General features: G+C 38.0%; 1 non-coding gene across 1 annotated transcript; it reads left to right on the top strand.

The window, feature by feature from the left end:
• Positions 1-8,412: 8,412 nt before the first annotated feature.
• On the top strand, positions 8,413-8,530 carry LOC126944418 (U5 spliceosomal RNA). Its single transcript, XR_007722052.1, has one exon. It is a non-coding gene; the product is annotated as a U5 spliceosomal RNA (small nuclear RNA).
• Positions 8,531-8,919: the final 389 nt, after the last annotated feature.

The raw sequence follows: 8,919 nt of genomic DNA, 5'->3' as shown, positions 1-8,919 counted from the left end.
ACATCAGCCCACCGAGAAGAGGAAAAATCAGTACAAGAACTCTGGCAACTCAAACAGCCAGACTCTCATGTTTTCTCCAAATAACTGCACTAGCTCCCTAGAAATGGCTTTTAACCAGGCTAAAATAGCTGAAATGACAGACATGGAATTCAAAATCTGAATGGCAATGAAGATCATCCAGATTCAGGAGAAAGTTGAAACCTAATTCAAAGAATCTAGGGCATACAGTAAAAGGATACAGGAGTGAAAGACAAAATAGCCCTTTAAGAAAGAACCAAGCTGATCTTATGCAGATGAAAAACTCACTCCAGAATTTTCATAATACAATTAGAAGTATTAAAAGCAGAATAGACGAAGCTAAGGAAAGAATTTCAGAGCTTGAAGACCATTTTGAATCAATTCAGTCAGTTGGAAACAAACAAACAAAAAGAATAAAAAAGAATGAACAAAAACTTTGAGAAAGATGGGATTATGAAAAGAAATAAAACCTACAACTCATTGGTATACCTGAAAGAGAGGGAGAGAGAGCAAGCAACTTGGAAAACATATTTGAGGATATTGTTAATAAAAATTTCCCCAACCTCACTAGAAAGGTTGACATTCAAATTCAGAGAATTCAGAGAACCTCTGCAAGATACTGTATAAGACAACCATCCCCAAGACACATAGTTATCAGGTTGTCCAAGATCAAAATGAAAGAAAAAAATATTAAAGACTGCTAGACTGAAGGGGAAGGTCACCCAAAATGGGAACACCATCAGGCTAACAACAGACCTTTCAGAAGAAATCCTACAAGACAAAAGAAATTGGGGACCTATATTCAGCATCCTTAAAGAAAAGAAATTTCAACCAAGAATGTTATATCCAGCCAAACTAAACTTCACAAACAAAGGAGAAATAAAATTCCTTTTAGACAAGCAAATGTTAAGAGAATTTATTACCATCTGAACTGCCTTACAAGAGGTCCTTAAAGGAATGCTAAACATGGAAACAAAAGACTGTTACCAGCAACCACAAAAACACACTTAAGTACACAGACCATTAACATTGTAAAGCAACTACACAATCAAGTCTATACAACAACCAGCTAAAAACATGAAAACAAGGGAGGTTCCAAGATGGCCGAATAGGAACAACTCCAGTCTGCAGCTCCCAGCGTGAGAGACACAGAAGGCGAGTGATTTCTGCATTTCCAACTGAGGTACCAGGTTCATCTCGCTGGGGCTTGTCAGACAGTGGGCACAGGCCACAGAGCAGGGCGGGGCATCACCTCACCCAGGAACTGCAACAGGTCGGGGAATTCCCTTTCCTAGAAAAGGGAAGCCATGACAGACAGTGCCTGGAAAATCGAGACATTCCCACCCAAACATTGCTCTTTTCCAACGCTCTTAGCAAACGGCACACCAAGATATTATATCTCGTGCCTGGCTTGGAGGGTCCCATGCCCACAAAGCCTCACTTGCTGCTAGCACAGCAGTCTGAGATCGAACTGCAAGGTGGGAGTGAGGCTGGGGGAGGGGCATCCGCCATTGATGAGGCTTGAGTAGGTAAACAAAGTGGTCAGGAAGCTCGAATTCGGTGGAGCCCACTGCAGCTGAAGGGGGCCTGCCTGCCTCTGTAGACTCCACCTCTGGGGGCAAGGCATACCTGAATTAAAGTCAGCAGAAACTTCTGCAGACTTAAATGTCCCTGTCTGACAGCTTTGAAGACAGTAGTGCTTCTCCCAGCATGGAGTTTGAGATCTGAGAACAGACACACTGCCTCCTCAAGTGGGTCCCTGACCCCCGAGTAGCCTAATGGTGAGACACCTCCCAGTAGAGGCCGACTGACACCTTATACAGCCGGGTGCCCCTCTGAGACAAAGCTTCCAGAAGAAGGATCATATAGCAACATTTGCCATTCTGCAATATTCTCTCTTCTGCAGCCTCCACTGGTGATACCCAGGTAAACAGGGTCTGGAGTGGACCTCCGACAAACTCCAACAGACCTGCAGCTGAGGGTCCTGACTGTCAGAAGGAAAATTAACAAACAGAAAGGACATCCACACCAAAGCCCCATCTGTACATCACCATCATTAAAGACCAAAGGTAGATAAAACCAAAAAGATGGGGAGAAACCAGAGTAGAAAAGCTGAAAATTCTAAAAATCAGAATGCCTCTTCTCCTCCAATGGAACGCAGCTCCTCACCAGCAACAGAACAAGTTGGACAGAGAATGACTTTGATGAGTTGAGATAAGAAGGCTTCAGACGATCGGTAATAACAAACTTCTCTGAGCTAAAGGAGGATGTTCGAACCCATCGCAAAGAAGCCAAAAACCTTAAAAAACGAATAGACGAATGTCTAACTAGAATAAATAGTGTAGAGAAGTCCTTAAATGACCTGATGGAGCTGAAAACCATGCCACAAGAACTACATGACACATGCACAAGCTTCAGTAGCTGATTTGATCAGGTGGAAGAAAGGGTATCTGTGATTAAAGATCAAACGAATGAAATGAAGCAAGAAGAGAAGTTTAGGAAAAAAAAGAGTAAAAAGAAATGAACAAAGCCTCCAAGATTTATGGGACTATGTGAAAAGACCTAATCTATGTCTGATTGGTATACCTGAAAGTCACCGGGAGAATGGAACCAAGTTGGAAAACACTCTGCAGGTTATCATCCAGGAGAACTTCCCCAGCCTAGCAAGGCAGGCCAACATTCAAATTCGGGAAATACAGAGAGCACCACAAAGATACTCCTCGAGAGGAGCAACTCCAAGACACGTAATTGTCAGATTCATCAAAGTTGAAATAAAGGGAACAATGTTAAGGGCAGCCAGAGAGAAAGGTCAGGTTACCCACAAAGGGAAGCCCATCAGACTAACAGTTGATCTCTAGGCAGAAACTGTACAAGCCAGAAGAGAGTGGGGGCCAATATTCAACATTCTTAAAGAAAAGAATTTTCAACCCAGAATTTCATATCCAGCCAAACTAAGCTTCATCAGTGCAGGAGAAATAAAATCCTTTATAGACAAACAAATGCCGAGAGATTTTGTCACTACCAGACCTGCCTTACAAGAGCTCCTGAAGGAAGCACTAAACATGGAAAGGAACAACCTGTACCAGCCACTGCAAAAACATGCCAAATTGTAAAGACCTTCAATGCTTGGAAGAAACGGCATCAACTATCAAGCAAAATAACTAGCGAACACCATAATGACAGGATCAAATTCACACATAACAATATTAACCTTAAATGTAAATGGGCTCAATGCTCCAATTAAAAGACAGACTGGCAAATTGGATAAAGAGTCAAGACTCATCAGTTTGCTGTATTCAGGAGACCAATCTCACATGCAGAGACACACATAGGCTCAAAATAAAGGGATGGAGGAAGATCTACCAAGCAAATGGAAAACAAAAAAAAAGCAGGGGTTGCAATCTTAGTCTCTGATAAAACAGACTTTAAACCAACAAAGATCAAAAGAGACAAAGAAGGCCATTACATAATGGTAAAGGGATCACTTCATCAGGAAGAGCTAACTATTCTAAATATATATGCACCCAATACAGGAGCACCCAGATTCATAAAACAAGTCTTTAGAGACCTACAAAGAGACTTAGACTCCCATACAATAATTATGGGAGACTTTATCACCCCACTGTCAACATTAGACAGATCAACGAGACAGAAAGTTAACAAGGATATCCAGGAATTGAACTCAGCTCTGCACCAAGTGAACTTAATAGACATCTACAGAACTCTCCACCCCAAATCAACAGAATATACATTCTTCTCAGCACCACATCACACTTATTCCGAAATTGACCACATAGTTGGAAGTAAAGCACTCCTCAGCAAATGTACAAGAACAGAAATTATAACAAACTTACTCTCAGACCACAGTGCAATCAAACTAGAACTCAGGACTAAGAAACTCAATCAAAACCGCTCAACTACATGGAAACTGAACAACCTGCTCCTGAATGACTAATGGGTACATAACAAAATGAAGGCAGAAATAAAGATGTTCTTTGAAACCAATGAGAACAAAGACACAACATACCAGAATCTCTGGGACACATTTAAAGCAGTGTGTAGAGGGAAACTTATAGCACTAAATGCCCACAAGAGAAAGCAGGAAAGATCTAAAATTGACACCCTAACATCACAATTAAAAGAACTGGAGAAGCAAGAGCAAAAACATTCAAAAGCTAGCAGAAGGCAAGAAATAACTAAGATCAGAGCAGAACTGAAGGAGATAGAAACACGAAAAACCCTTCAAAAATCAATGAAGCCAGGATCTTATTTTTTGAAAAGACCAACAAAATTTATAGACCACTAGAAAGACTAATAAAGAAGAAAAGAGAGAAGAATCAAATAGATGCAATAAAAAATGATAAAGGGGATATTACCACCAATCCTACAGAAATACAAACTACCACAAGAGAATACTATAAACACCTCTACACAAATAAACTAGAAAATCTAGAAGAAATAGATGAATTCCTGGACACATACACCCCTCCCAAGACTTAACCAGGAAGAAGCTGAATCCCTGAGTAGACCAATAACAGGTTCTGAAATTGAGGCAATAATTAATAGCCTACTAACCAAAAAAAGTCCAGGACCAGATGGATTCACAGCTGAATTCTACCAGAGGTACAAAGAGGAGCTGGTACCATTCCTTATGAAACTATTCCAATCAATAGAAAAAGAGGGAATCCTCCCTAATTCATTTTATGAGGCCAACATCATCCTGATGCCAAAACCTGGCAGAGACACACACACAAAAAAAAAAAACCAGAATTTTAGACCAATATCCCTGATGAACATCAATGCAAAAATCCTCAAAAAAATACTGGCAAACCAAATTCAGCAGCATGTCGAAGAGCTGCTATAAAGACACATGCACAGGTATGTTTATTGTGGCACTATTCACAATAGCAAAGACTTGGAACCAACCCAAATGTACATCAATGATAGACTGGATTAAGAAAATGTGGCACATATACACCATGGAATACAATGCAGCCATAAGGAAGGATGAGTTCATGTCCTTTGTAGGGACATGGATGCAGCTGGAAACCATCATTCTGAGCAAACAGGACAGAAACTGTCACAAGGACAGAAACCAAACACCTCATGTTCTCACTCATAGGTGGGAATTGAACAATGAGAACACTTGGACACAGGGTGGGGAACATCACACACTGGGGCCTGTCGTGGGGTAGAGGGAGGAATGGGGAATAGCATTGGGAGATATACCTAATGTAAATGAAGAGTTAACAGGTACATCACACCTACATGGCACATGTATACATATGTAACAAACCTGCATATTGTGCACATGTACCCTAGAACTTAAAGTATAATAAAAATTTTAAAAAATGAAAAAAAACCTGAAAACATGATTACAGGATCAAATCTACACACACTAGTACTAATGTTGAATGTAAACATGCTAAATGACCCACTTAAAAGGCACAGGGTGGCAAATTGGACAAAGAAACAAGACCCAACTGTATACTGTCTTGAAGAAACCTGTCTCGTATTCAGTGACACCCATAGGCTCAAAGTAAAGGGATAGAGAAAATCTACCAAGCAAATAGAAAACTACAAAGAGCTGGGGTTGCTATTTTATTTCACACAAAACAGACTTTAAACCAATAATGATCAAAAAGATCAAAGAAGGGCATTTCATAATGGGAAAGGGTTCAATTCAAAAAGAAGACTTAACTATCCTAATATATATGCACCCAACACTGGAGCACCCAGATTCATAAAACAAGTTATTAGAGACCTACAAAGAGACTTAGATAACCACATGATAATGGAGGGAGACTTCAACACCCCACTGATAGTATTAGACAGATAATTGAAACAGAAAACTAACAATGACATTTGGTACCTAAACTCAATATTTGACCAAATCCACCTAACAGACATCTACAGAGCATACTACCCAACAACAGCAGAAGATAGATTCTTCTCATCTGCACATGGTACATACTCTAAAATTGACCACATGCTCAGTCATAAAGCAATTCTCAACAAATTTTTTAAAAATCAAAATCATGCCAGTCACACCCTTGGACCACAGCACAATAAAAATAGAAATTAATATAAGAAGATCTCTCAAAATCATACAATTGCATGGAAGTTTAACAACCTGCTCCTGAATGACTTTTGGGTAAACAATGAAATTAAGGCAGAAATCAAGAAATTTCTTGAAACTAATGAAAAGAAAGATACAACATACCAGAATCTCTATGATACAACTAAAGTAGCATTCAGATAAAAGTTTATGTGCTAAGCACCCATATCAAAAATCTAGAAAGATCTCAAATTAACAACCTAACATCACACCTAGAGGAATTAGAAATAGAAGAAACCAACCTCAAAACTAACAGAAGAAAAGAAATAACCAACACCACAGCTGAACTTAATGAAACTGAGACCACAAAAAAAAACATACAAAAGATCAATAAAACCAAAATTTGTTTTTTGAAAGAATAAATAAGATTGATAGACCTCTATCTAGACTAATAAAGGAAAAGAGAAGATTCAAAAAAATGCAATCAGAAATGACAAAAGGGACACTATCACCAATCCCACAGAAATTTTTTAAATCTTTATAAACTATTGTAAGCATCTCTGAGCACACAAACTAGAAAATCTGTAAGAAACTAATAAATTTCTTGAAACATACAACCTTGCAAGATTGAACCAGGAAAAGAAATGGGAACCCTGAACAGATTAATAATGAATTCTGACATTAAATGAGTAATAAAAAGCTTACCAACCAAAAAGTTCAGGACCAGACAGATGCACAGCTGAATTCTAGCAGATGTACAAAAAAGAGCTGATACCAATCCTACTGAAACTATTCCAAAAAATTGAGGCAGAGGGACTCATGCCTGACTCATTCTATGAGGCCAGCATCATTCTGATACCAAAACCTGGCAAAGACACAACAAAACAGAAAACTTTAGGTCAATATCCTTAATGAACATCCATGCTAAAATCCTCAAAAAAATACTAGCAAATCAAATCCAGCAACATATCAAAACACACCATGATCAAGTAAGCTTTAGCCCCGGAAAGCAAGGTTGGTTCAACGTATGCAAATCAATACATGTGATTCATCACATAAACAGAACTAAAGACACATGATTATCTCAACAGACACAGAAAGGCTTTCAATAAAATTCAACATCCCTTCATGTTAAAAACCCACAAAAATTAGGCTACAAAGGAATATACTTCAAAATAATAGAAGTCATCTATGAAAACCCAAACCAATGTCATATTGAGCAGGCAAAAGGTGGGAGCAGTCCCCTTGAAAACCACAACAGGACAAGGATACCTACTCTCACCACTCCCATTCAACATAGTACTGGGAAGTTCTAGCCAGAACAATCAGGCAAGAGAAAGAAATAAAAAACATCAAAATAGGAAGAGAGGAATTCAAATTATCTCTCTTCACATATGACATGATTCTATACTTAGGAAAACCCCGTGGTGTCTGTCCAAAAGCTTCTAGATCTGATAAACTTCAACAAACTTGTGGGATATAAAATCAATGTACAAAAATCAGTAGTATTTCTACATACTAATAATGTTCAAGCTTAGAGCAAAATAAAGAACACAACTCTATTCATATTAACCACAAAAGGAAAAAAAACTACCTAGAAATACAGCTAACCAGGGAGACGAAAGATCTTTACAACAAAAGATCTTTACAACAAGAGTTACAAAACACTGCTGAAAGAAATCAGAGATAACACAAACAAATGGAAAAACATTCTACGCTCATGGATAGAAGAATCAATATTGTTAATATGGTCATAATGCCCAAAGCAACTTATAGATCCAATGCTATTCCTATAACACTAACCAATGTTATTTTTCACAGCATTAGAAAAAACTACTCTAAAATATATACAGAACCTAAAAAGAGTTAAAATACTCAAAACAATCTTTAGGGGGAAAAAAAGCCAGAGGCATCACACTACCCAGCTTCAAATTATACTACAAGGCTATAGTAACCAAAGCATCATGGTACTGGTACAAAAACAGACACATAGACCAATGGAATAGGTCAGAGAACCCTGAAATAAAGCTGCACAACTACAATCATCTGATCGTCAACAAAGTCGACAAAAACAAGCAATAAGGAAAGGATTCCCTATTCAATACATGATCCTGGAATAGCATATGCAGAAGATTAAAATTGGACCCCTTTATTTCACTATGTACAAAAAACAACTCAAGATGGATTAAAGACTCAAATGTAAAACCTAAAACTATAAAAACCCTTGAAGAAAACATAGGAAATACCATTCTGGACATAAGAACTGGCAAAGATTTCATAACAAATACACCAAAAGTGATTGCAACAAAAACAAAAACTGACAAGTGAGGAAACTATCATTATGGTTTCTCTTCAGAACAAATAAATCTTTTGCCTTTTATTAAAGATTTCCATGAAGAGGAACAGATGTGAGTTAGTAAGCAAATTTTTTGAAGTCCTGCTTTGAGCAGGGCCAAGTAAATTAAACAAACAAAAAAAAACTGTTAACAGAGTAAACAGACAACATAAAGAATGGGAGAAAATATTTGCAAACTGTGCATCTGATAAGGGTCTAATATCTAGAATCTGTAAGTAACTTAACTTAAACAAATCAACAAACAACCCCAATAAAAAGTGGGCAAAGGACATGAACACAAACACATACTTCTCAAAAGAAGACATAAGCACAGCCAACAAGACATATAAAAAATGCTCAACATCAGTAATAATTAAAGAAATGCAAATCAAAACCACAATTAGATAGCTTCTCATACCAGTCAGAATGGCTATTATTAAAAAGTCAAAAAACAACAGATGCTGACAAGATTGCAAAGAAAATTATCTGTGCACAAAATCCCCATGAC

Source organism: Macaca thibetana, chromosome 1 (assembly GCF_024542745.1).
Source record: "Macaca thibetana thibetana isolate TM-01 chromosome 1, ASM2454274v1, whole genome shotgun sequence".
Lineage (NCBI taxonomy): Eukaryota > Metazoa > Chordata > Mammalia > Primates > Cercopithecidae > Macaca > Macaca thibetana.
This window is presented reverse-complemented; position numbering and strand designations above follow the sequence as displayed.